Raw genomic sequence first — 26,342 nt, forward strand, 5'->3', positions numbered from 1 at the left:
ACTGTCACCCACAATTTGCAGGTGAGGAAGGTGAAACTTGGGGGTTACAGGGCTAGTAAGAGGGGGAGCTGAGATGGACCCAGGAGCTGTTGGACATTTTCTTGTTGGCCGTCATCAGTACCTCCTGAATTACTCCAAGGACAGCCCATTTCTTTGCGGGGGAAGAGTCAGGGAAACGAGAACAGAGCAGAGGGGCACCAACACTGAGCAGAGAGGCCCAGCATTCCCAGGGGCACACTAGCAGCGGCCTCGGGGTATATGGGCCACTCTCGAACCAGACAGGGTAGGGCAGGGCTCGGCAGGACTGTGTGGAGAAGGGGAGGAAGAGCTAGGGTTTAGAGGTTCTCTTGGTCACTGTTCAGTGCCAAAGTCTGTTTTCATGGTGGTTCTCACTTCCTGAGCTTCTGCCTAGACTGACCAGGCAGCCAGGAAGCACATATTTCACACAGGGTGTTTCAGCCAGTGTTGGGGAGCCCTCTGTCCTCTGGGGCAGTCTTAAGAGAGTCTGCCCAGATCCTGGAGAAGTCCCGCTTAGGATTTGCTTAGGGAGTCATTGCCATTCATGTCGCCTAAAGGCATTCTGAAGCAATTTCCAGTCCCTTCCCTGAGGCCCAGTTTCCCTTTGATCTTAAACATCTGGCTCTGGTCTATACACTCAGTTCAACAGGTAATTAATGCAAACTCAAAGGAAGGGCAAAAGCCAACAGAGCCCTCTTCTACAGCAAGCTCGATTCAAAGTGCTGAGGGATAGCCTGGGCACATTGAGGTTTATGAGATTCTAGAGCTTGCTCTCATTACACCACTTGTGTTGGGAGCAGATAGGGCTGGGCTCCACAAGAAACTATGCATTTGCTGCTCATTATTTAGGATGAAGGATTTGTTGCATTGGGTGTAGCAGAAACCACCTGAGGATAGACTCCAGCAATTGTTATAACTAAAGGCGACGGAGAGAGCCTCAATCGTTTCCTCCAGCTCATGGCTAACGGCGCTACAGGGAGCAAAGTAAAAGGCCCCAAATTTCCTGAGCAGCTACTGTGTGCCAAGTATTTAATCTTCAAAACGACTCTGAAATGAAAGTTATTTCTCACATTTTTGTTTCAGATGAAGATGTTAAACCTCATAGAAGTTCTGTCACTTTATTTGCCAAATAGAACTAGTAAAATGACAACTGAATTCCAACATATTTCCACAGCCCAAGCTGTTTTCACCATACTATGCCAAATAAGCAGTAAGATCAAACCATAATGTGACCGTTGCGTGGACAAGAAAGATGGATTGGGGAATATATCCGAACATACCCGAATGAAACACATACATTTATGAAGTTGGATATATAAATTCAAAACTCCTTTTGTTATTTCTGGTAGGCCAGAGAGTATGTGCTGAATTCCAAGCCAAAATGTCCCCAAAGTAATATTCTTCAACCCATGGGAGGGTTAATGGGCAGTGGCTATGGAAGAATAACAAGTATTTCTGCCGAAAACCATCTCCTTGCCTTGGGAAGGGGCTCCCTTCTTCAGTTACACAGTATTTATAAGTTTGTGGATGACCCCAACTCTCAGTGACAGGGTCATGGAAAAATAAATATCAATAAGAAACACAAAAGTATAACGCAGGATACTGAGTGATAGAAGATTTGTTTATCCACCTGCCCAAAGACAGGGGCCTGGACCAAATGATGTCCTGAGACCAAATGATGTGCTGAGACCATCTTCTGCCTGGGCCTTTCTAGATGGCCTTCACTGCCTCTCTGCCAGTTGGTGTGGTTCAAAGTGTGGTCCGTGAATCAGGCCTGGTCCACCATGTGGTTTTTACCAGGCCAGGAGGAAATAAGTATAGAAATTGAGAGTGTTTGGGAACACTTACTACAATTTGATGTTCGTGCTATTTTTGTTTTATTTTACAAAAGTATTGAGTATGATAGACAGGAAATTTAAATATCTAGTCCTTCACCAATGTTAGAGAAGCCCATCTGAACATGAAAATCTGGTTGTGCATAAAACCCTTTGACCAAACAAAAATAACAAAGAAAATATGTTTTGGATGTACATATATAGTTATCTGACTGTGTTGTACTTAAAATCAGATCTATTCAAGCCTTCTCTGACTCATCCTTGTTGTTTTTGCCAGAGTCCCTTTTCTTATTTTTCGGCAATAGTGTTTATCTGTTTACTTTCCATGGTGTAGTGAAAATAGTATTCTATTTTCTATATTTTTCTCCAGAAAAAAAAAATCCTAGATACTTAGCAGGCATACCCCCTTCTCACCATCATCTCCCATACCCTCTGCCTGGCCCAGGCAGCTTACACTGCCTGAAATGCTTCTTTCTCATTTTTGTCTGTGAGCTGTGTCTTCAGTCATCAAGTCTCAGCTCAAATATCATTTCCTTGCTGAGGCCTCCTGCCAACCCTCTGGCCTGCTTGAGTCACTTCCTCTGCATGCTCTCAGAGCACGCTGCACCGGCCTGGCTCACGGCGCCCAGTGCCATGAATTGCACATCTGTTCCCCATTCCACATCCTGTCTCACTCTGTGCACCTGGCCTGAGACCCCTTGCGCTTCAAGAATCAGACCAAAGGACAGTTCCTCCAGGAAACCTTCCATACCACAAATAGATTGGACACTTTCTTATTACAAATCAGATACAATTAATTCATTCTTTCAACCCAAATTTATTGAGCACCTCGTATGTGCAAGATGTGTTAGGTTCTAGAGAAAGATCCATCACTGGAACGGACAAAGACCCCACATTCTAGAGGGAAGAGAGATCACTGTATTCTAGGGGCAATCAAAGGCCTTGAGTCTAGAGTGGAGAGCAAGGAGGAGAGTGGAAAGAGATGAAGTCAGAGAGGGAGGCAGGGGCCAGACCTCTAGGGCTTTGTTGGCTATGGTAATATTAGAGTTTAGTTAAATGCAGTGGGAAAAAAAAAAAAAAAAGAAAAAGAAATGCAGTGGGAATCCTTTTCCATGCTACTCAGGGAGGGGCCCATACGTTCTCATTCCCATGGTAACTTAAAGGGAAAATTCCACAACTCCAGAGCCCTTGATGTCCTACAGATGAAGGAGGATGTCCTCCAATTCCTTGCTGCTGGATCCCTCTTGGGTGGCACCAACCTTGACTTCCAAATGGAGCAGAACATCTACCGAAGGATAAGTGAAAGCCTCTACAGCATGAATCTGAAGGGGACCTGGGAGAAGCTTCTGTTAGCAGCTCGTGCCATTGTTGCCAGTGAAAACCCCGCTGATGTCAGTCAGTGTTCTATCATCCAGGGACCCTGGCGGGCGAGCTGGGCTGATGTCTGCTGCTGCTGCTACTCGAGCCATTCCTGTTGCCGGCTGCTTCACTCCCGGAGCTTCTGCTAACCAGATTCAGGCAGGCTTCTGGGAGCTGAGACTTCTGATAGCTATTAAAGCCAGGCAGACCACCGGCCTGTCACAGAGGCATCTTATGAGTCTACTATCACTCTGTGTAACACAGACTCTCCTCTGTGCTATGTGGACACTGCCATCCCTTGCAACAACAATGGAGCTCGCTCCGTGGGTCTGATATGGTGATCCTGGACTGGGATGCTCTGCGCCTGTGTGGCACCATTTCCTGTGAACACCCATAGGTGGTCACCTCCGATCTCTACTTTGACAGAGATCCTGAAGGGATTGAAAAGGAAGAGCAGACAACTGCTCAAAAGGCTGTGACCCAGGGAGAATTATAGGGTGGATGACTGCTCCAGCTCCTGAGTTCACTGTTACTCCACCTAAGGTCCCAGACTGGCTGGTCTGAAGGTATGCAGGTGCCCTCTGAGCCTAGTCAACAGTGCCCTACTGGAGAGCAGGGTGTTTTTAGCCTGCAAGGAAGCCTGGTTGGCATCTCCCACGGCTCAGGCCACTGAATGGACAGGAACAAACCTGGGGTGGTCCTAAACTGCTCTTCCACAAAGGCAAACAAAAACAAAATAAAGTTGATGGAAAATAAACAGTTTCTAAAAAAATAAATAAATAAAAAAGAATTAAATGCAGCAGGAATCCACTAGAAGGTTTAAGCAAGGAAGTGATACAATCTGGTTTATCTCTTTCAAAGAACATTCTGGCTGATAAGTCGGGGGCAATGCTGAAACCCCACTTAGGAGGCAATGGCAGTGGCAGTGGTCCGTCCATATGAGGGATGACGCTGGCCTGGAGCCAGGTGGGAGTTCTGGAAATGAGGACAAGAGGAAGGATTCAGGTTCTGTTCTGGAAGCTGGGCTGGCTGCTGGTTGATGCTTTGAGAGTTCTACTGCATGTAATACTACAAAGCTTAATTGTAGGGATTTGGGAGTTTTCTTCAGCTCTGAATTTGGGATTTACTGAATGTCTCAAACAGAAAATATCTTAACTACAAAAATTTCCACTAGGGAAACAATGCAAGTTTGATGTTATGCCAGCCAGAGTGTAGGTGTTGGCATGTGAGTCTGCAGGCATCTTTTGATCCAACACTGCCCTTATGTCAGAGGGAAAACAATTGGCAGAAAAGTGTCCATGTTTTAAGGCCAAGAAGTAGATCTGCACCTCACCCTAGAGACTGCTGTCTTGGCTGACAGTTAATCAGTGAGATGCCTTGTTTGAGCCCCATAATTCTATCCTAATATATTAACCAAGGAAAAGTGTCTGGAAGACAAAGCGACAGGTCTCTGGGCACGGAAGGGTGTGACAGTCAAGGATTCACTTTGCTGTTTGGTCCTTTGCTTTTCTCCATACTTCAGAACTCCCTAGGAATCTGGGGAAATCAAGATTCGAATCAGCAGGAGTCCAGAGTCTACACAATGAACCTCAGGGACCGAATCAGTTGTGATTATGTTCATTAGCACCCTGGAAGCAGACACTGACAAGCCGGCGGATGGCAGGCAAATCTGGGCACTAATCACATTTCTCTTGTGCTTGAGTGTATGCCCACGGAGCCAGCTGATCGCAGGTCTAGCAACGGTATAGCATCCAAAAAAAAAAAAAAAAAATAGGCCATCCAATGGATCAAACTTAACTTTTTAAAATTGGGGCACAAGGAAAAAGAGGCTTAGCTGACAATGTTTATAACAGACAGTATGACAAATGCCTATTTTTCTCTCTTAAAGTGATGTTTATAAAAGGCTTTTTTCATCAGAATTCATCAGCCTAGTATTCACTGCAAGAGACGTTTTTGGAATACTAATGCACACTAGTTGACGAGCATATATTGTACACCTGCTGGGAGCTAGGTCTGGGGCTGAGAAAGGGAATAGAGAGATGAATAAGATGAATAAGTGATCTTTTCCAGGGCATTGATGGACCATTAGGTGAGGCAGATCTGGAGGAAATGATACAGGGTGGGTGTGGTCAAGCCTTGAATAATTGGTATAAACGAAGGGCTCTGGAAATGAAGAAGGAAGCCAGCACTTTGTCTGATACATAGTGCAGTATAATCAACATTAACTTTGGGGCCAAATAGATTATGTGAGGAATCCCACCTAACCCACCAGCCATGTTTTCATCTTGGGCAAGTCAGCCTAACCTCTCTAAGCCTCAGTTTGCCTATCCCTCAAATGGGGGAAATAATTGTCTCTAGAGTTTTAGTGAAATAGATGAGGTATATACAAAATGTCTACTGATCTAGCACATAGTTGGTGCTTAGCAAATGGCAGAAAATGTTACTACAGTAGCTCTCCTTATCCACAAGCGATACATTCCAAGACCCCCAGAGGATGCCTGAAACCACAGATAGTGCTGAACCTATTTACATCCTTCTTTTTCCCCCCCGTACATACATACCTGTGATAAAGTTTCATTGATAAATTAGACACAGTAAGAGATTAACAACAATAAACTGGAATGATTATAACAATATGCTGTAATAAAACTTACGTGAATGTGGTCTCTGTCAAAATATCTAATTGTACTCACCCTTCTTCCTGTGATAATGGGAGATGATAAAATGCCTGCCTGATGAGATGAGGTGAGGTGAATGATGGAGGTGTTGTGAAGTAGGGCTAGGCCACTCTTGACCTTCTGGCAACATGTCAGAAGGAGCGTCATCAGCTTCCAGACTGTGGTTGACTGTGGGTAACTGTAAGTAAAACCACGGATAGGGAGGACTACTGTGTAGATTCTTACTGTTTCGCTCTAGAATTGCTTTACTCTTTCCGATGAAGTCACTGTATTTTGATGTGTCCAATGACTCTCCAGGGAAAAAAGGTGGTTTGATGTGAGAATCTGTAATAAACTAGACAACGATACTCATGTAATGTGATGAGTGGAGGCTCATTAGCTGAGCTACTGAGCCTGGGAATGAGTCACTAGATTCTAAATAAATAGTAGATAGAAGGGGGGAACAGATTAGGTATCAGGGTTTGATACCTAGAAGAATTAGGGTAGATCTGTCTTGTAGGGGTCACAGGGGACCTTCGGGACTACCTAACTCAGCCTCCTAATAGTAGCGTACGGGAGACTGAAATCAAAGAGATTGAGTAACTGTTCTGAGATCCTTGGATGTAGAGCCTTCCATTGTTCCCTTTCCTGGAGGTTCTGAAGGCCAATGACAGTGAATGATTCAAAAACACTGAGCTTAGGAAGTCAGAGAAGAATTGTGTTTCTGAGCACAATTCCTCTCCTTGACTGTAGGAAACCACTACTCATGTTCCACCTGAGAATGATTCTGTAGGGCTAAACCCCAGTTGGAGACCTAAGGTAGAAAGAAGGAAGGGTGAGTAGCAATCCTTGACTCACTGTGCAAGGTGGTGCAACGGATTCTAATTGCTTGGTTAGTTGGTTGATCGAGACCATACTCTGTCACAAAGGTGGCCCCTAAGAAATGAGGTTCAGATGCCAGAAATCTCTTGGTAGAGAAATAAATTAGAATTGCAGACATAGAAAGATGTTGGAGTGCAATTACTACATAAAAAATACCTGACTACTCCTTAAACAAATTTTCTGAGACCGAAAAGAAACGCCTCTCACCAAGTCTTGAAGTGAAGTGAAGAAAGAATCTGTATCTTTGAAAAACGGTCCAGTTGCAATGTGAGAAGACCAAGGATAATGACAGAAGGCACGGAAGCTAAATGGCTTTCTTGAGCCCGTGGAGGATTTGGGGGGCAGAGGTCACATAGCTGCCCTCCCTCCCCGGCCCCCTCAGGCAGTGGGTATGCCGTCGAAATTAGCAGCTTGGTGGGGTGCTGCTGTAGTGATCTGACTTTGATCCACAGGGTGTTTAACCGCACTGTTCCTCGGTTTCTTCTTCTGTAGATAAAGCCACATCTCTCAAATTTTGCTGGGAGATGATTGGTGTGACGTGCTCAGTAAGGCGCTGGGCTCATAACAACGTCTAGCTAATTGGTGCTATTATTAGCTGTAATTATGGGATTCTAGTGGCTGAACATGAAGTTAGGAGATAAAAAAGAGAGGCTTATTTTGGCTTCCCCGTAGGTCCCGCCAATCTGCCCCCCTCCTCTCTCTTCTGCCTTGCTTTCCACTTTAAAGGACCCCCGTGATTACAGCGGACCCAGCCAGATCACCAGGATAATCTCCTGATTTTAAAGTCAGCTGGTCTTGGGGTGCCTCCGTGGCGCATTGGGTTAAACATCTGACTCTTGATTTTGACTCAGGTCATGATCTCAGGGTCCTGGGATTGAGCCCTGTGACAGGCTCCGCACTCTGCACGAGAGGCTGCTTGAGATTCTCCCTCTGCCCCTCCCCCCTCCACACACACACACACACACACACACACACACACACACACACACATACTCTCTGTCTCTTGAATAAATAAACCGTTAAACTCAGCTGATCTTACTTTCATCTCATCAGCAGTCTAAATTCCCTTTGCCATAGAACCTAACATTGTCATAGGTTCTGGGGGTCAGGGACATGGGGGGGGCGTTATTTTGTTTGCCACACACACCAGCTGGGTGTACTACTTCAGGCAAGGCACTTAACTCTATATTCCGCAGTTTCCTCATGTGTGTGCCCAACATGCTACAAGGGTTAAATGAGACAAATGCACATCAAGCTCTTCGCACAGTACCTAGTGCATGATAAATGCTCAGTCTGCAGCGTTCGCTTTTCTTTCTCATAAACACACACGATGTAAAACTCTACAGCCCGTATCACATCCTGAAGCACAATGCCCTCACATGCTGCTTGCGGCTACATCCTGGCATTCCTATGGGGGGGGGCGGGGCTCTACTCCCCAGTGTGGGGCTTGAACTCACAACCTCCAGATCTAGATCTAGATCTAGATCAAAGGCTGTAGGCTCTACCAACTGATCCAGACAGGAGCTTCTGTTCTGATCTTCCTAACGGAGGGACAGCAAGGGCGGAGAGTCTGCCTTGTGTCTGGGTCACAGCCTCCTTCGCTGGACTCTGGACAGCCCACACACTCTACCCTCGAGGTTTTGGGCACTTGGCAGTGACTGTCCTGGGGAGGAAGTGCTCTCTTGGTGTCCCCAGTGGGGGCACAAATGAGTCACTAAATGTGGGCCTGGCAACAGTTCCTTCTTCTATGAGTGGTGACAGATATTCAAAAGGAAACAGCACTCAGTGCCCAGAGACTTGCCTTGGACACAAAAGAAACTACCGGTGATATTCGCCGTTCCGGGCATTCTCGTGTTGCTGATGTCCTGTGAGCCTCCGGCTCTGGGAAGCTGGCAGGGAGGCCACCTTCAGGAGGCCGCTGGGAAAATTGAGGAATGGAGAGTAGATGACTCGACGGCGGTGACACAGCCTGCCAGGGCCTGGCATCCTGACCTCCAGCCCCAGAGCCTCTCCACCTCTGCCGGGCCTTCTCTAAGCTGCTGAACAGCGAAGGAGGGTGAGTGGCCTCACTGGGGTTACATCCCTGCTCCACTTGGCCTCCTCCTCTGCTTTGACCTCCAACCAGGGCAGCTGCCACAGAGCCATTTCCGACCACGTACGCAGGTGCCGTGTCTTCCTCCTTCAGCAGGGTTCTCCTGCCTGTCGCACTTGGCAGTGACTGTCCTGGGGAGGAATTGCCCCCAGTGGGAACACCAAGTCTCCTCCGGATGGCGGTCCCTGGTTTGCTTCTGCTCTCTCCTGATTCCTTGGGTCCTGCTGAATTAGTGAGAAAAGGAGAGAGAAGTAGGTAATCCTCCATTTCAGCGGTTCTCACCTAGGACAGAATCCTCCCTGCGCCCCGAAAACCTGTGAAAGTCGTGGGGGCTTTTGGGGTATTACAGTGGCTAGGCGGAGTCCCTGGTGTTCCATGTGTTGGAGGGGGGCACTGATCATTCTGCAAAGTGCAGGACAGCTCATTCCCCATGTGACAGCAACGAGCTGTCTCATCCCCACTGCTGGTAGCACTCCACTGAGCAAGCCAGCTCTCACTGGACCATCAGCTCTCGTTCGGACTGGGAGAGCTACCTCTACGTGATGATGATGACTGCAACTTATCTTAAACTCTTCCTCCGGGGACCAAAGGTGTTAAAGGTAAAGAAGAGCTCGCCCCACCCCCCCACCCCATGAAATGGCTGATTCCACAGCTCATTCCTAAGTAGCAAGGTGTAGCAGACAGAGGTCTGGGGTGAAAACAACCGTCAGGAACTCAGATTCTGAAGCCACGCCTCCTGGGTGACATTGTGGCTCTGCATTTACTAGCTGTGTGAGCGTGGCAGGTTAGTCTCTCTGTGTCTCACCTCTTCCTTTTTATATATCGGGGGACACTGTAGCTAGCCTGTTTTGTTACGCTCGGAACATAGTTACTAAGTGTTAGATCTCATTATTAAAATCACTGTCATCTGTAGGACCTAGGACAGGCTAGTTCTCAGCTCTCTATGTTTCTTCCCATGCTAACAGGGATCATAATACCTGCTTCCAAGTGTTTTTGTAGGCTCCAATGAGAAAACATGTATAAAGAGCAGGTATAACACAGAAGATGCTCATAACAGCCTCATGTAAATGTTACCCCCATTTTCCAGGTAAGAAAACTGAGTCTTACAGAGGTAAGGTAACTTGGCCAAAAACACACCAGTATCTGGGATTTGAGCCAAGGCTGTCTGCTTCTAGATCCACTGTGCCTAACCACTATAACACTTAGCTGCTCTACCCTAGGAAGCAGCTAGAACAACACTTGGTAGCTTGTGACTATCCCCAGCTGGCAAAGAGAGAGCCCTGGCCCTTAGCTGTGCCTTCCACCAGGCAGCCAGCGGCAGGATTCCCAACTCTCTCCCCCAAGCGACAGTGCTGTGTGAGAGATTGGCTGGGAATCCGGAAACCTAGAATCTGGTTCTTGCACTGTTGTTTCCATGGGCAGGTCAGGCAACCATGCAGGGCCTTGGTGTCCTTCGGGAGAAGGAGGTAAGAGTCCAGAGATGTTACAGTGACAGTGGGAGGCTGGAGAAGGGGTGTGCCTTGGTGTCCCACTGTCTCTGTTAGCGGGACTGGGTGCAAATAAGAGTGGGCTCCTGAAACATCAGAGAGAAGCAGTGTGATACAGGGGTGCCCTCGTGAGGACCAGGCAGCAGAGGATGAATGTTTGAAAAGGTTAGGGGAGGGTACTACCGTGGATTAAGTGCCTACTGTGTACAAGGAAGTTCATACTTGTGCTCTTACTCTGGCCTCACATCGACTATGACGAAGCGTGTTCTGGAGGGCACAGTCAAGGACAGTGGTTATCAGATTAAGGCAATATGGCCAAGACTTGTTAGAGTCAGCTGGACGTGAGCCACGTCCCAACTCGATGCTTAGGAGGAGATGATCGCTCTCCAACTAGATGTCTAACCTCACTGTGCCCCAGTTTCTTCTTTGGTAAAATAAAGCCACATCCCTCAATATTTGCTGAGAGATGATATGTGTAAAGTGCTCACCGCAGCGCCTGGCTGACAACCACATTTAGATAAATGGTAGTTATTATGGGCTGTAATGATGGGATTTCAGGGGCTGAACATTAAGGAGACGAGGGAGAGGCTTATTTTCCCTTTCACTTCAGTCCATCCCAAATACCAGTTTAATGCATCATTTTTAAGCCCACGAGTATACCCCAGGCCACAGTGACCTATCCTCACAGTACAGGGATGACATGGTCCTGAAGCAGGTCCCTCTCCCACCTGCTGCAGGAGCCAGGACCAGAGGGGACATGTCCCTAACAAATTGGAACTGGGTGAGGGGGAGCGAGGGGGGATTTCCCTGCTCTGGAGGATCAGCTTGTTCGCTGGAAAAGTGTTCTCGAACTTCAGTTGACATCAGAGCCACCTGGAGGGCTGGTTCAAACACAGCCTGCTGGGCCCCATGCTGATTCAGGAGGCCTGCTGGGGCGGAGGCAGAGAATTTGCCAGGGCTTTTGGTCTTCTCACTAAGCTATGTTAACTCTTGAGAGGAGGGAAGTATATTAAATTAACATTGCTGATGTGTTGTGATAGCAGTAAGATACTGATGCTCCTGGCTGGAGGGCCACACTTGCAGAATCACTGAGCTGGACAAACAGGTGGACAGACCTGGATCCTTCCTGCGGGTTTCTCTTTCTGGGAGAAAGTAGTTTGTTTTCTCTGAGTCACCTAATGAGTCTTCACGGGCTGTGCTACCAACCGTCTCTGGCTGAGAGCCGAGACCGAGAACGGGGTCAGAGACAGCCCCCTGAAATAGAGCCCAGTCTGGGGTACAGAGAGCAGGGGATCTGGGGCCCACTTAAGAAGTAGGTCTGTGCCCTCCTTACACCAGTTAGAATGGCCAAAATTAGCAAGACAGGAAACCACGTGTGTTGGAGAGGATGTGGAGAAAGGGGAACCCTCTTACACTGTTGGTCGGAATGCAAGTTGGTGCAGCCACTTTGGAGAACAGTGTGGAGATTCCTCAAGAAATTAAAAATAGAACTTCCCTATGACCCTGCCATTGCACTCCTGGGTATTTACCCCAAAGATACAGATTTTGTGAAAAGAAGGGCCATCTGTACCCCCCATGTTTATAGCAGCAATGACCACGGTCGCCAAACTGTGGAAAGAACCAAGATGCCCTTCAACGGACGAATGGATAAGGAAGATGTGGTCCATATACACTATGGAGTATTATGCCTCCATCAGAAAGGACGATATCCAACTTTTGTAGCAACATGGATGGGACTGGAAGAGATTATGCTGAGTGAAATCAGTCAAGCAGAGAGAGTCAATTATCACATGGTTTCACTTATTTGTGGAGCATAACAAATAGCATGGAGGACAAGGGGTGTTAGAGAGGAGAAGGGAGTTGGGGGAAATTGGAAGGGGAAGTGAACCATGAGAGACTATGGACTCTGAAAAACAATCTGAGGGTTTTGAAGGGGCGGGTGTGGGAGGTTGGGGGAACCAGATGGTGGGTATTAGGGAGGGCATGGATTGCATGGAGCACTGGGTGTGGTGCAAAAACAATGAATTCTGTTATGCTGAAAATTAAAAAAAAAAAAAAAAAGAACTGGGTTTGTGCCCGTCCACCGGCCTTGCCTGTAGCACGCTCTCCTCCCAGCACCTGCCGGGCTTTCTTCAGAGCTGGGCTGACTCGCCTCCCAGGGCAGAGCCAGGGTCATGGGCCCTCACTGGCAGCCTGGGGTAATTGGACGCTGAGCTCAAATAGACACTTGGAAGGACAGACCATTTGTTCTTTTCATGGTGGCTGTTGGCAGGTTGGGGTGCCCTGCAGACACTGCTGAGGTCCAGACAGCCTGGTGACGCAGCCGGGTACTGTGCTCCCTTGGGTCTGACACGGCGTGTTGCCTCTGCTCATGGCCTTTGATGGCCCTTGTCACTCAGTGTCAGATGTCAATGTTTTTCTGATGTTCCATCCCTCGGTCACCTCCTGTCCCAGGCTCAACCACCTGACATAGCTTGGCACTTTTGGATATCTTCCCTAGAGATAACTCTGAGTAACTGTCCCCCATCCCCCCTCCCCACGCCATCCTCCTGGTTCATGTGCCAGTCAGCGTGTGAGGACTGTGGTTTTTTTCCATATACCTCTCTGGGGCCGTACTGCCGGTAGGAAGCCATTTCAGCAATAGAGATTCATCTCGTGAGAGAACTACGTGACATCTCAGTAAATGTCAGGCACCGGGGAAGATTCCAGCATGTGCTGCAGGGTTGTCACCCTTCCTTTTTATGGCCGACCCTCCCCTCTGGAGTCCTGGGCACAACTCTGCCATCAGCCAAAACAGTAGGGCTCTGCATCTGGCAGGATTCTTTCTGCAGAATCACAGATAAGCCGTTCCCCCTTTGCTTCCAGCATTGCAGAGAAATGACAAAAATCCAGGGCCAGAGTTTGCACAGGCTAAATAGAGCTGGCAAAGATCTGAGAACTCAGAGAGCCAAAGGTGGCAAATAAGTTTTACTTGTACCAATGGCTATTGATTATATGATGCTCTGGATTCAAAGCCCAATTTGAGCTCAGGGGAGAATGGTGCCCTGATCTTATAGTCATGTCTGTCTTGGGCATAGGATGAGAGGGTAGCCATTTGTGGGTCATATCATATACTGCCGTTACTGACCCTGCTCAATTCTTTTCATCATTGCAACAGGAAACTCAATCCCAAAAGAATGAAAGGAGCTTTCCAGTTGACGTACATAACTTGTTATTGGAATATTTAAGACAAGGACACAGATTTTTTTTTTAATTTTTTATTTTTTATAAACATATATTTTTATCCCCAGGGGTACAGGTCTGTGAATCACCAGGTTTACACACTTCACAGCACTCACCAAAGCACATACCCTCCCCAATGTCCATAATCCCACCCCCTTCTCCCAAACTCCCTCCCCCCAGCAACCCTCAGTTTGTTTTGTGAGATTAAGAGTCACTTATGGTTTGTCTCCCTCCCATTCCCATCTTGTTTCGTTGATTCTTCTCCTACCCACTTAAGCCCCCATGTTGCATCACCACTTCCTCATATCAGGGAAGTCATATGATAGTTGTCTTTCTCTGCTTGACTTATTTCGCTAAGCATGATACGCTCTAGTTCCATCCATGTTGTCGCAAATGGCAAGATTTCATTTCTTTTTTTTTTTTTTTTTAAACTTTTTATTTTTTATAAACATATATTTTTATCCCCAGGGGTACAGGTCTGTGAATCACCAGGATTACACACTTCACAGCACTCACCAAAGCACATACCCTCCCCAATGTCCATAATCCCACCCACTTCTCCCAAACCCCCTCCCCCCAGCAACCCTCAGTTTGTTTTGTGAGATTAAGAGTCACTTATGGTTAGTCTCCCTCCCAATCCCATCTTGTTTCATTTATTCTTCTTCTACCCACTTAAGCCTCCATGTTGCATCACCACTTCCTCATATCAGGGAGATCATATGATAGTTGTCTTTCTCTGCTTGACTTATTTCGCTAAGCATGATACGCTCATTTCTTTTGATGGCTGCATAGTATTCCATTATATATATATACCACATCTTCTTGATCCATTCATCTGTTGATGGACATCTAGGTTCTTTCCATAGTTTGGCTATTGTGGACATTGCTGCTATAAACATTTGGGTGCATGTGCCCCTTTGGATCACTATGTTTGTATCTTTAGGGTAAATACCCAATAGTGCAATTGCTGGGTCATAGGGCAGTTCTATTTTCAACATTTTGAGGAACCTCCATGCTGTTTTCCAGAGTGGCCGCACCAGCTTGCATTCCCACCAACAGTGTAGGAGGGTTCCCCTTTCTCTGCATCCTCGCCAGCATCTGTCATTTCCTGACTTGTTTATTTTAGCCATTCTAACTGGTGTGAGGTGATATCTCATTTTGATTTGTATTTCCCTGATGCCGAGTGATATGGAGCACTTTTTCATGAGGACACAGATTTTTTTTTTAAGATTTTATTTATTTGACAGACAGAGATCACAAGCAGGCAGAGAAGCAGGCAGAGAGAGAGGAGGAAGAAGGCTCCCCGTTGAGCAGAGAGCCCTACGTGGGGCTCAATCCCAGAACTCTGGGATCGTGACCTGAGCTGAAGGCAGAGGCTTTAACCCACTGAGCCACCCAGGTGCCCCAAAGACCCAGATTTTAACAGGAATTCAATACATTTCCATTCTTATAGGAATAGAGACTTTGGAAATAAGTCAGCCTGAGTTCAAATTCCCAACCCATCATTTATCAGCTTTGTGACCTTGGGCTGTCACTTAACATCTCTGTGCTTCAGTTTCCTCCTTTGTAAATGGATAAGAAGATCCATGTCCTTATTGGGAGAATTAAACGTGACCCTAGTATGTATAGCTCAAAGTCTTAGGCATCAGTGTTTAATTTCTATCCTTTTTCCAACAGAAAATGATACACATTATTAAGATGACATCCTTGTGAGCAGGTGTGCACCATGGCGATGATTTAATTGTGTAATTGTAGATCTGGTGTGTTCCCTTGTGAACTCAGGGTTTGGGGTCAGATTATCTTCACGATTCCTCCAGCTTAAAAATTGCTATGACCATAAATAAATAACTCTAAAGGATTTTTCAGGAGTTTTTTTTATGAGTGGGTACTTGGTAAATGAGCCTGGAGGATTTTCTGGAGTCAAACCAAGGTCTTGGCAGGTGCCGAAGCTATTTGCAGCATTCTAATGTCTTCTATGTCGTGCGACTCATGGCCTGAAACCGTGGTACGTCACACTCCATTGTACTAATGATTTTCCTTCTCAGCTGCCTGCTGGGGTTATGAGCATCCCAAGGACAGGAGCTGGTCTGCATTATTGCAGTGTCCCAGCACCCCACACAGGGCGTGGGTACTCAGCCCATGGTGGCTGGCCTCATTTCTATGGGTTGAGGAAATGTGTCCAAGGCTTAGCCATAGCTTAGGGATTTTGAACCTGCAAAGCCCAGAACCTAGTTAGCCTGAAACTCAGGGACTCTGGCCCTATTACTTCCTTCACAATCTCTTGACTTTCCATACACGGAACGGGAAAGCTGCTAAGTGACCGTTCTGGCCTTGAGGCAGGTGCTCAGCAGGCAATCCAAAAAGGCTACTCCTTCTTTGACAGAGAACTGGATGAAGCCACAAGACATTGGTATGAGCAGCTGTACCTCCCCTGAGAGCCATTTCAGGTTAACCAAAGCATTCTGCTCGTAGGAGGAAGGCAGGGAGTGAGGAGATAATCAGGCCCAGATAGCTGGGCTTAAGTGAGAGTTATAAATAGGAACATGGAAACTCACAGAAGAAGCCAAGGAAGGCAAAGGAGAATGGGCAAGTCTCAGCGAGACCATTCTAAGACATAAATAACTAACGAGAGAGAAGTCATATTTCTGGGAGACTCCTTGAGGGCCATTATGTAACTGTTTCCCCAGACTAGGATCACAGAGGCACCAAGAGGGATGGAAGAAAGCTTTGGGGTTTACACTGTTCATTCATTTATTCAGGCGACACTACTCCATGCCCCGTGTGCCCCAGACAGTGTTAGATATAGCGGAAAGAATCCTAAGTAAGACGTTGTCTCTGTTTCCAGATTTCCAGAAATTTAACCAGGGAGAAAGACACATAAAGAGCTTACAGAGGCTGTTGTAATTATCCCTGTGCCCTGGATGCCCTGCTTTGTGTTACATGTGTTCCTCCTGGTGGACATCACTGCTTTTTCCTGACTGAACTTGTCTGCACCTCCTTGGAAAGGCATCTCCTTCTCTTGGGGGGGGGTGGGGGGCATTGTCCCCAGCGCATTCTAACCCAAATGAGAGCTCTTTGTGTCCACCTCTCTGACCCTAGTGGTCAGGCAAATGTGCCATGATTTGAGTCAGGGCTGTCAGAATTCTTCCCTGGAGCTCCTCTAACTGGACCTGGGGGGATGAGTCGAAGCACCGCCGCTCTCTGGAAGGAATGTATGATGGGAACCACAGCTGCAGAGACGGGCTTCCCACCTGAGAAAGACGGGAAGCTAAGCGAATAAAAATGACACACAGGGAGAAGCAAAGACATGACACGCACACATTTGCACACACATATACATACACACATGCTTACACAGGAAGAGAGGGAGAATGAGAAGGAGAGGTGGGCAGTTGAGGGCATTTGAGTCCCTGGTTTCACCTACTTCTCCAGGGGGTTAGAAGCCCCCGCTAAGAGCTGCTCTCTTTCATTGCCATCAGCTCCAGTGCAGTTTCTATCACTTAAAAGAAAGGGACCTGACTAATCGATGTACTCTCCCAGGAAGACGGGAGAGAGGATTGGCAGTAAGTACCAGAGACGGCAAATAATTTCAATTCTCGAGATAACCTATGAGGGAGACCCATTTTATAGGTAAAAGAAAGAGCGGTTAAATGATCTGCTCAGGGTCACAGAGCTCGTATGTGACCATATCTAGCAGGTGGTGCTGAGCACTGGGGTATGGAGGCATCAAGGTGAACACTTTCTTCGCGTTCGGGTGGCTCACAGGGTGGAGCATACACTCACAGGTAAGTAATTCATACATTATTGTAACATTTTTGAAAAATAAAGGGGAAGATCGGGGCACCTGGGTGGCTCAGTGGGTTGAGCCTCTGCCTTCCGCTCAGGTCATGATCTCAGGGTCCTGGGATCGAGCCCCGCATCGGGCTCTCTGCTCAGAGGGGAGCCTGCTTCCCCTCTCTCTCTCTACCTGCCTCTCTGCCTACTTGTGATCTCTGTCTGTCAAATAATAAATAAAATCTTTAAAAAAAATAATAAAGGGGAAGATGTTACGACAATTACTGACTTAAACCGAAGCCTGACGGACAGGAAGGAGTTGTCCACAGAAAGGAGGAAGGACTTGGCTCCCTCTCTCTCCCTGCATACGCTGCATGCGACGCGCACAAACACACACACACACACACACGCACACACACACACACACACACACAATTTCATTTTTAAATTGTGTGAGAGTAAGTTGAAGACATGACGTCCTTTTATCCCTACCTACATATTTCAGTCCATATTTCCTAAAAATAAGAAATATTTTCTTAGAGTCACAGTAAGAATGATCAATGCCTGAAAAAGTAAAATTGATACAATTCTATCATCTAAAGTATAACTCTTAGTTGATCTAGCTAGCTAGCTAACTCTCTAATTTTCACCGGCTGTCCCAATAACTTCCTTTACAGAGAAAGCACATCGTGGGTCATGTGTTGCACCCAGTCGTCATGTCTCCTTAGCCTCCTTTAAACTTGAACATTTAGTTCTTACTTTGTCATTCATGACATTGACATTTTTAAAGAGTACGAGCCATTTAGTGTAAAGTCCCTAATGGTTGGATGGGTTTAGCTAATGTTTCCTCAAGCTTAGATTCAGGTTATAACTTCTGGTAGGAATACACAGAAGTACACTGTGTTCTGTTTGGTGAATGATCTCAGGAGGCCCACGATGTCTATTTCTTCCATTACTGGTGACATTAATTTGGTGAAGGTGGTGTCATTTTCTCCACTAAAGAGATACTCTTTTTTCCTTTAGTAATGAATAATTATCTTTTGGGGGAGATTCTTCAAGGCTATGTACATTTCCATCCATTCATCAAAATTTCCCCCACAAGTATCAACATCCCATATCAACAAATGCCTAAATCAGTAATTATGATGATAGTAGCCAAACAGTGGTTTTCTTTCTCCATCATTCCTTCTACATTCATTAGTTGTCTTTCTAGTTTGAAGAGATTCCTCTTCTTTCCTAATTTTTTGTTTAAATCCGTATGGACCCATAGATTCTTATTTTATTCTATGGTTTAATACATTACTACCACTACTTGTGGTAATGTTCAAACTGTCCCAGACTTGGCCAGCTGTGGCCCCTTCAAGCTGCCTCTGTCATTTTGACTGATTCCCATTGCTCCTCAAAAACTTACTTTCTGGCCCATTGAGATATTGTAGGCTGACAACAGCCACCGCATGATAAGAACATCAGGATAGCAGGAGCTTTCTCAAAACTTCTTGTTCCTCAGTCTTTCTCTGTTCCCTCCCTTTTTGCCCTGGAGCTGGATGTTTGGGACACTTGAACAGAATTTGTAAAATGGGGCTCAAGGTATATGACTCCTTGGCCAGAGACCTATTAACCGGCTCTCTGTGTCATCCAAAGGCCCCTCAATCCAGGGTGAGGTCATTGTCAGGACATCAGTGAACATGTCACACGCACACCACCCTCCCCCTTCTGCCTGGATTTCCAAAGGTCTTGACGGTGTCTCTGCTTCAGACTTCTCTTCTCTGGGATCGTTCTCATGCCCTGGACTTGGGCTGGGTCATGGTTTGAAGAGAACTTAAAGAAATTAATTGACAAATTATTAAAAAGTGAATCTTCCTGTGACAATGAATGTATTCCAAGCAACAGAGTAGGTGGAATGTTTGGACTGTGGAATCCTGATTCCCACATTTCCTAGCTCTTTGTCTTTGGGCAAGATGCTTAGCCTCTCTGAGCCTTGATCTCCTCAACTGCAAAAAAAAGCATAATAAACACTCATCTTGAAAAGACATGATGAATTTAAAAATAGCACCTAGCGGTCTAACAATAGCAGTCTTGTTAATGTTGGTTTCTTCTCTGCCTCCTCCCCCCCCCCCCGCCCATCCTTCCTTCTCCTTTCCTGTCCTTCCCCTCCTCCTCTCCCATCTCACTTTGTTAGCACTGTTGCCTTTTCAGATTACTAAGAGATATTTGCAAAGGGGGATTAAAGTATTTTTCCACGTGTGTCTCCAAATGCATTCATTTTTCTAGATTAGAATGTTGGAAGGACTGATTGCCCCACACCTGACAATCCTAGACAGTCTTTCTGAGGAATTTGGGACAGGGAGGGGACAAGGACCACCAAGCATTCTTCCACTGAATTTAAGGATATGAGAGCCCTTTGGGATACATGTTGTGTTTTATAACATCTTTTCTCCTTAAGGCGGACCCTGTTCTCTTGAGACCTGTGGTTCTCCGATGGAGGAGATTTTGCCCCCCCCCCAGGGCATCTGGCAATGTTTGGTGATATTTTTGGCCATTGTTAATGTAGGGATACTACTGGCATCTAGTCAGTAGAGGTTGGGGATGCAGCTAACCATCCTATAATGTGCAGAACATCTTCCTACAACAAAGAATTACCTGGTCCCAAAGGTCACCAGGGCCACTGTTGAGAAATCTTACTTTAAACTGATTTTTACCCCAATCCCATCCTCTTCCATCAAAATGTGGAGTGGGAGAATAGAGAACCTAATATCAATTTAGCATCTACTATGTGTCAGGATATCATACAGGTCTACTTTACAGATATTATCTCACTTACCCCTTGCAACCAAGTGAGGAGGTAGAATTTACTTACCCTATTTCACTATAACTTACCCAAGATCATCCCATTGCAAGAGGGGAAGATCTGGATTTGACCCCAAGACTTTTGAAGACCTTAAGTCTTAAAAATCCTCTTAAGTGTGGGGATCATATAGTGTGATTGTCTTTGTGCCATGCCCTTAAAGACAATCCCAGGTCTGAGAGATACATTCAGAAGGCAGCATGCCCTGCCTGGATGTCCTTCACTGTTTGGAGTCTCTACTTGCTTGAGGAGAAAACCTCACCTTCATTTTCAATCACTACAGGCAAAGAGTACTTGGTTTTCTCCAGAAGTTTGGGTTTTCTGGTGACATCCATGTTGGGTGCTTTTCCAAGATACCTTCACACTGTCTTACTTGTGAAGAGTGTAAATCAACTCCATAGTACATTGGACTATGTGGCCATGGCAGGGTGGACCTGAGGTGAAATCCATGGGGCTAGAACATCAAACATACCCCAAATCCCTGGAAGTTCCAGCTCAGGTGGAACTGATGATGCTGTATTGCCTCATAGGGACTGTTCTGCTGTGCTAATGCCATGTCACAACCCTTCAGGAAACTCTGAAGTGTGGAGGACATTGAGCCTTGGGCCTGAGCTTGGTCCAGTCACTCATGGAAAGTTTGGGGTTTAATCCAAAAGAATTTGGCTTTCAGGGAGCCAGGAGTGGTAAGCAGAGACTTGCAAGTCTCTTCTCCAAAGAGAAGCAGATCTAGGAGCCAAGAGGTCAGGTCCAGTGGGTGTGGACCAGCTAAGACATTGGAAGACACCTGAAGGCTTCCAGCTGTGTGATCTGGAGCACACCACTGCTTGGCTTTCTTAACTATGAAATGAGAAGGCTGGACCTTCCAACTCTATCTAATGATTTGCAGTGAGAGAAAGATTCAGGAGGCTTGAAGGTCAGGGAAAGAAGATGGACAGCAAGGAGAAATCCAGCTTTAGGGATCAGAGGATGAGGCCAGTTTCCCCTGGGATCTTTGTGGTAGCCTGAATAATGGACTCCTAAAAGATGTCATGTGCTGGGGCTCCTGAGTGGCTCAGTCAGCTAAGGGACCAGTTCTTGATATCAGCTCAAGTCATGATCTCAGGCTCTGCACTCAATAGGGAGTCTGCTTGAGGATTCTCTCTCTCCCTCTCTCTATGCTCCTCCCCTCACTAACACAAGCTTTCTCTCTCTCCCAAATAAGTAAATAAATGTTAAAAGTAGAAGAAGAAGAAAAAGAAGAAGAAGAAGAAGCAGCTGTGTCCTAATTCCTGGGTGGATCTAAAAGCAGTCACATGGGTTCCTATCACCAGGCAGCAGAGGGAAATTCGACTACAGAAGAGGAGAATGCAGTGCGATGACTGTGGAGGAGATTGGGAAGGTGCAAACAAAACCCACAGGTTGTAGCCTCGAAGAGGCAAAGAGCAGATTCTCCTCTGGAATCTCAAGAAAGAACCAACCTTACTGACATCTTGATTTTATCCTTGAAAGACGCATTAAATTTCTGTTGTCTTAAACCACAGAGTTTGTGGTGACTTATAATAGTAGCAGCAGGAATCTAGTAGAATGTTCCAGCTGAACTGGGCAGCCTGGGCTCCAAAACATGGGAAGGTGTGGAGGGAGTCAAGAACTAATGGAAGAATGTGAAGCCCTAACAATAATAAGATTGGAAAACAGTCATGGCAGCCTCCTGGGTTGGCATTTAATCCAAAAGAGGTTGACTTTTTAAAATTCATTTTTAAAATTTGGACGTTGAGGCTCAAAATGGGAAGGTGACTTCCCTGAGGTCACAGAGTAAGTGACAAAGTAGAGGGTAGACCTCTGGCCAATTGAGCTTTAGCCCTTATGTGACAGAGTAAAGAAGATGCTCTTTTGTTTTGACGTCCAAGGCAAACCTAGCAAGGGTAGGAAGTCTGCCTTCCCTCCTTTCCTGTTTTTTAGGCCCTTTCTCTATTCCAGAGACCACTCTCGACTGCTGTCCAGGGTCTTTCTGGTGGCCCCTGTGTTAAGTCCTCATGTTTATAAAGGTTAGAAACCCTAGCTCAAGCAAAAGAGAAACATTATTGACTTAAAATTAGAGTCCGAGGGATGCTCTGGCTTTAGGTATGGCTGGATCCAGGTGTTCTACAATTCCATGTCTCTCTCCCTGTCATCACTCTTATGCTGTTCTCAGTTTTGTTTCATTCTCAGACAAGTTCTCATTCCATGGAGAAAACTTAGACTCTAGAAATTCAGGGTTTAATGGGTTGTTGTTGCTCTGAGTGATCTCAGAGAAAGAGGACCCCTTTATCAAATCAAATTGTAGGAGGACCCTCTTTGGTCTTGCATGAGTAGCAAATCTCCCAGCACCGATTGCAGTGGTCTGGAGAGTGCAGTCTTCTGATTAGATGAGCCCAGGTCACCTGTCCAGTCCTTTGGGGATGGCATCAGAATGGGGTGCTGGGTACACGAATTTATTCGAACAGGAAAGGAGGATATAACAAGAAGAGGGATGGGTGGTGGATAAATAATAGCTGTTCATGCACCCACCGGTTTTGTGTTGTTTTGTTTTTGTTTTTGATGACATTCTGTCACCGACTTATTCCTCCCCTGGTTTTCCATCACCAAAGCTTCCAAGTCCAGGGTTTCATTCCAACAGATCTGATCTCTGACAGGTTGCGGGGTCTAGGCCTTATAGCTGATGTTCAATACGTGTGCATTATTGAATAAATGGGTAATGGTTTTCTTTCTTATTCAATCTGAGGGAATTCTTATTTTATCAAGATCATCTGTTACTTCTATAGTCAGTCTTTGTGGACAGGGACCAGGCCTTGCTTATCTTGGTGTTCACCCAGCATAAAGCTTTGTGCTTCTTGCAAAGTGGGTGCTGAGTGAGTGCCCTGTTGAGAACCCTTCTCTGTCTCTTCTGCTGCTGCTCTCATCCCTGCACACTGTGCTCTGTTCACACCGAAGAGAAGGCTCCACCATTCTCAAAACCCTGAGACCCTTAATCTGTGCTAAGATGTATTCCTCCTACCCAAAATGTGCCCTATCTTCTTTAACATACATAAACTCCCTGAAAGAAGGGACCAAGTCTTTCTTGTTTATCCTGTGTATTGATCAGTGTTCTGGCACTCAAATCAAATCAAATGACTTGAGGTAAACTTAATAAAGGGACTATTTGCAAGGCATGGGCAGGATTTAGGGGACCCAGCAAGAAATAGTGCTGTGCCCTGGGCTGGTAATAATGGGAAACCTTTCTACCCAATTGGGCCTGAAAGGACAAGCAAAGTTTCTGGAACTCAAAAGGATAGCCAGTGGCAGGGGCCACCTGGCAGGAGCCATGCCTTAAGGGGTGAAATCAATCAGAGGCAACCCTATAGGGACATTGCAAGCGTTGATGTTTGTGTACCCCCCAAAACTCACATATTAAAATTCTGACTCCTAATGGGGGGGGGTGTCAGGAGGTGGGCCTTGGGGAAGTGATTAGGCATAGATGAGGTCAGAGGGTGCGGCCTCACGATGGGGTTCGTGTCCTCATAAGAGTCAGGAGAGAGCTCCCTTACATTCTTTATTTCCACCGTGTGAGGACAATGAGAGGTGGCAGCTTGCAACCAGGAGGGGGCCCTCACCAGAAGCCGATCTTGGTAGCACCCTGCTCTCAGACTTCCAGCCTCCAGAGTTGCAAGAAATAAGTTTCTACCATTCATAAGCCCTCCAGTCTATGGCACTTTGTTACAGAAGCCAGAACTGATGAAAACAGCCATGCTCTAGCAGATAAATACCTGACTCGTTCTTCTTCCACCGGCTAATCTCCTATTGGTGCTTCTCACTGGCCAAACCCAACCAGATGCCAGAGGGCAAAGCGGCCTGGTGATACGGTCCATGTGGGTTTGCCCCCTGGGGCACAAAGCAGGTGGGAGGAGGTGGCCAGGGCATCTGCAGGAGAAAATGCAGGAGGAAATTATCCAGTACACTCTCTTGTCTTTAGCACTTGACACAGTGTGGCCAGTGAATTGATTAATTCATTAATTTGCCCGATTCATTTCTGAGCTGAAACACCACCTCCTCTTAGAAGCCTTCCCTGATGTCCCCAGCAGGAGCTTTCCTCTCTTTCCACATTCGGTTTTTTGTTTGTTTTTTGTTTTTGTTTTTGTTTGTTTGTTTGTTTAGCACTTTCTGCAAGTTATCACAAATCCTTTCTCACAAGTCTGTCTCCTCCCTGAGGCCCCACTTGAGCTCTGTTAAAACAAGACTGGCTGTTATCAATTTTATGTATTATAATTCCCAGCTTACAGGTGGGAGAGCTAAGACACAGAGTGGCTAAACAGGTTGTCCAAGGTCACACAGCCACTAGTGGTAGAGCCAGAATAGAGCCAATCAGCTCTGAGTGAACAGCTGCACCATCTGCCTACCTCCATATGTGCATGTACTTAAAGAATATTTCTAGAACTGGAGGGAAAGAGCAGTGGAGGGAAAGAGAAACCATGCGAGCCTGTTCAAAACTGAAAGTCCCAGGGCAGGAAGAGTGAAGATGACCACACTGCATGGTCAGAAAGACCTGACTGCAAGAATGCTTTAAATTCTCATTTTTCTAAGCATCTTCACCTTGAGCAAGATAATATAGGTGAATCAATACTAATTAGTTCCCTTTCCTCAGACCAGCTTCAAGAAGTAAGTAAACTACCTGGAAGAAGGCTTGTATTTCCAACGTTACAGCCTTGAGGTAAGGAGACCGATAAGGATCAGGCACTGATTTTGATGGACAGGAGGGGTGGGAGGAAGAACAGCCCAAGACTTTGCTACCCAAATTCTGGTCCTTAGACCAGAAGTGTAGGTATGACTGGGGAGTTTGTCAGCAATGCAGAATCTCAGGCTTTACCCCAAGCCTGGTGAATCCAAATCCACATTTTAACAAGTTTCCCAGAAAATTCAAATGCACTTTAAAGTTTGAGAAGTGTTGTCATAATACTGGCACCTGGGTCCTAATCCTGCAAGTTTAAAGTAATTGGTTTGAAGAGTGGCCTGACATTAGGACTTTTCAGTATATGTGCTGCCGAAGCGAGCACAGGACTTTTCAAAGCTCTGCAAATACTCCTAAAGAGACAAGCCCAGGAGAAGAGGCAGAGCGTACTCTTGGTATAATAGTCATTCTGACATACTGTCACTGTGCTGAGAACTTCAGACACCCAGGGTGCTCTGGTTTTAATCAGAGACACTCAGCACAGTCCTGCACTAGTCCAGCAGGAGCACCAAAGTGCCTTCTGCCACTTGCCACCGCCATTTTGTAGAACACCTGGACCACAAAGACAGCTGCCCTGAAGCACAGACAGAGGTTTGGAGGGAAGGAGTGTTGGGACTTCTGCTTCTGTTAGTGTCCACTACATGCAGTCAGTAGGTCCAGTTTCTAATGTTTAGAAGTTTCCTGTCAAGGTCTTGAGTAGGTTGACCCAGGGGTTATGTCAGGCAGGATTTAGGTAAGTTTTAGGCTCAGAGCTTATGAAACTACAAATCCTTCCAGAAGAGGTCAGAAGAAGAGCTACTTTCTGTTGACCAGATAAGGGATACATTTTCTCTTCTCTTTCTGTGGTAGGTTTAATTATCAATCAAACAAGGAAACATTGGACCCAGGAGAGAGAGATGGAACTCACTGAGGGGACTTAGAAGGTGTATAAGACTAAACAGCAAAGGATCAGGTGCCAACCAAATATTTGCTTCTGGAAACATTTGAGAACGGTCAACCCAAATGTTGACTCAGGGCTGACCATTGTTCTAAGGGGTTTGCAAGAATTAATCCTCACAATAGCTCTCTCGTGTAGGAATTGCTATCATACTCACCTTATAGAAGGGATCGCTGAGGCTCAGAAGAGCTCGGGCTGCTCAGCTGGTGAAGGCTGGAGCTGGCTTTCCAACCCATGCCTCCCACTGACTCCCAAGCTCGCTGCCATTGAGAAATAGCACACAGGACTTTAAGAAGCGATCATTTTCATTCTGGAAAAATGGAGTGATGGTTTTTCAAAGAGGCCAAACAGAAAGACACGCATTGAATAAGAAAGAACATGGAAGGTACTCTTCAGTTCAGGGTGCATTTGGAAGAGAACCAACTGCCACTTGATTTAGATGAGTCTTCATATGGGGACAAGGAGATGTCCTTGTGGCCATCCGTTTAGCACAATTTCATTTTAACAGGCCCAG

General features: G+C 46.2%; 1 long non-coding RNA gene and 1 pseudogene across 2 annotated transcripts; both read left to right on the top strand.

Annotated features, from left to right (window-relative positions):
- The first annotated feature begins 2,321 nt into the window (after positions 1-2,321).
- On the top strand, positions 2,322-3,885 carry LOC309858781 (small ribosomal subunit protein uS2B pseudogene; annotated as a pseudogene). The gene has a single exon. The product of its transcript is annotated as a small ribosomal subunit protein uS2B pseudogene (transcript).
- Positions 3,886-8,494: 4,609 nt separating this feature from the next.
- Positions 8,495-21,685, top strand: LOC309860145. The gene is made up of 3 exons (XR_014309189.1): positions 8,495-8,665; positions 8,728-8,807; positions 21,373-21,685. It is a non-coding gene; the product is annotated as an uncharacterized lncRNA (long non-coding RNA).
- Positions 21,686-26,342: the final 4,657 nt, after the last annotated feature.

This window comes from Mustela nivalis (genome assembly GCF_964662115.1).
Source record: "Mustela nivalis genome assembly, chromosome: 2".
NCBI lineage: Eukaryota > Metazoa > Chordata > Mammalia > Carnivora > Mustelidae > Mustela > Mustela nivalis.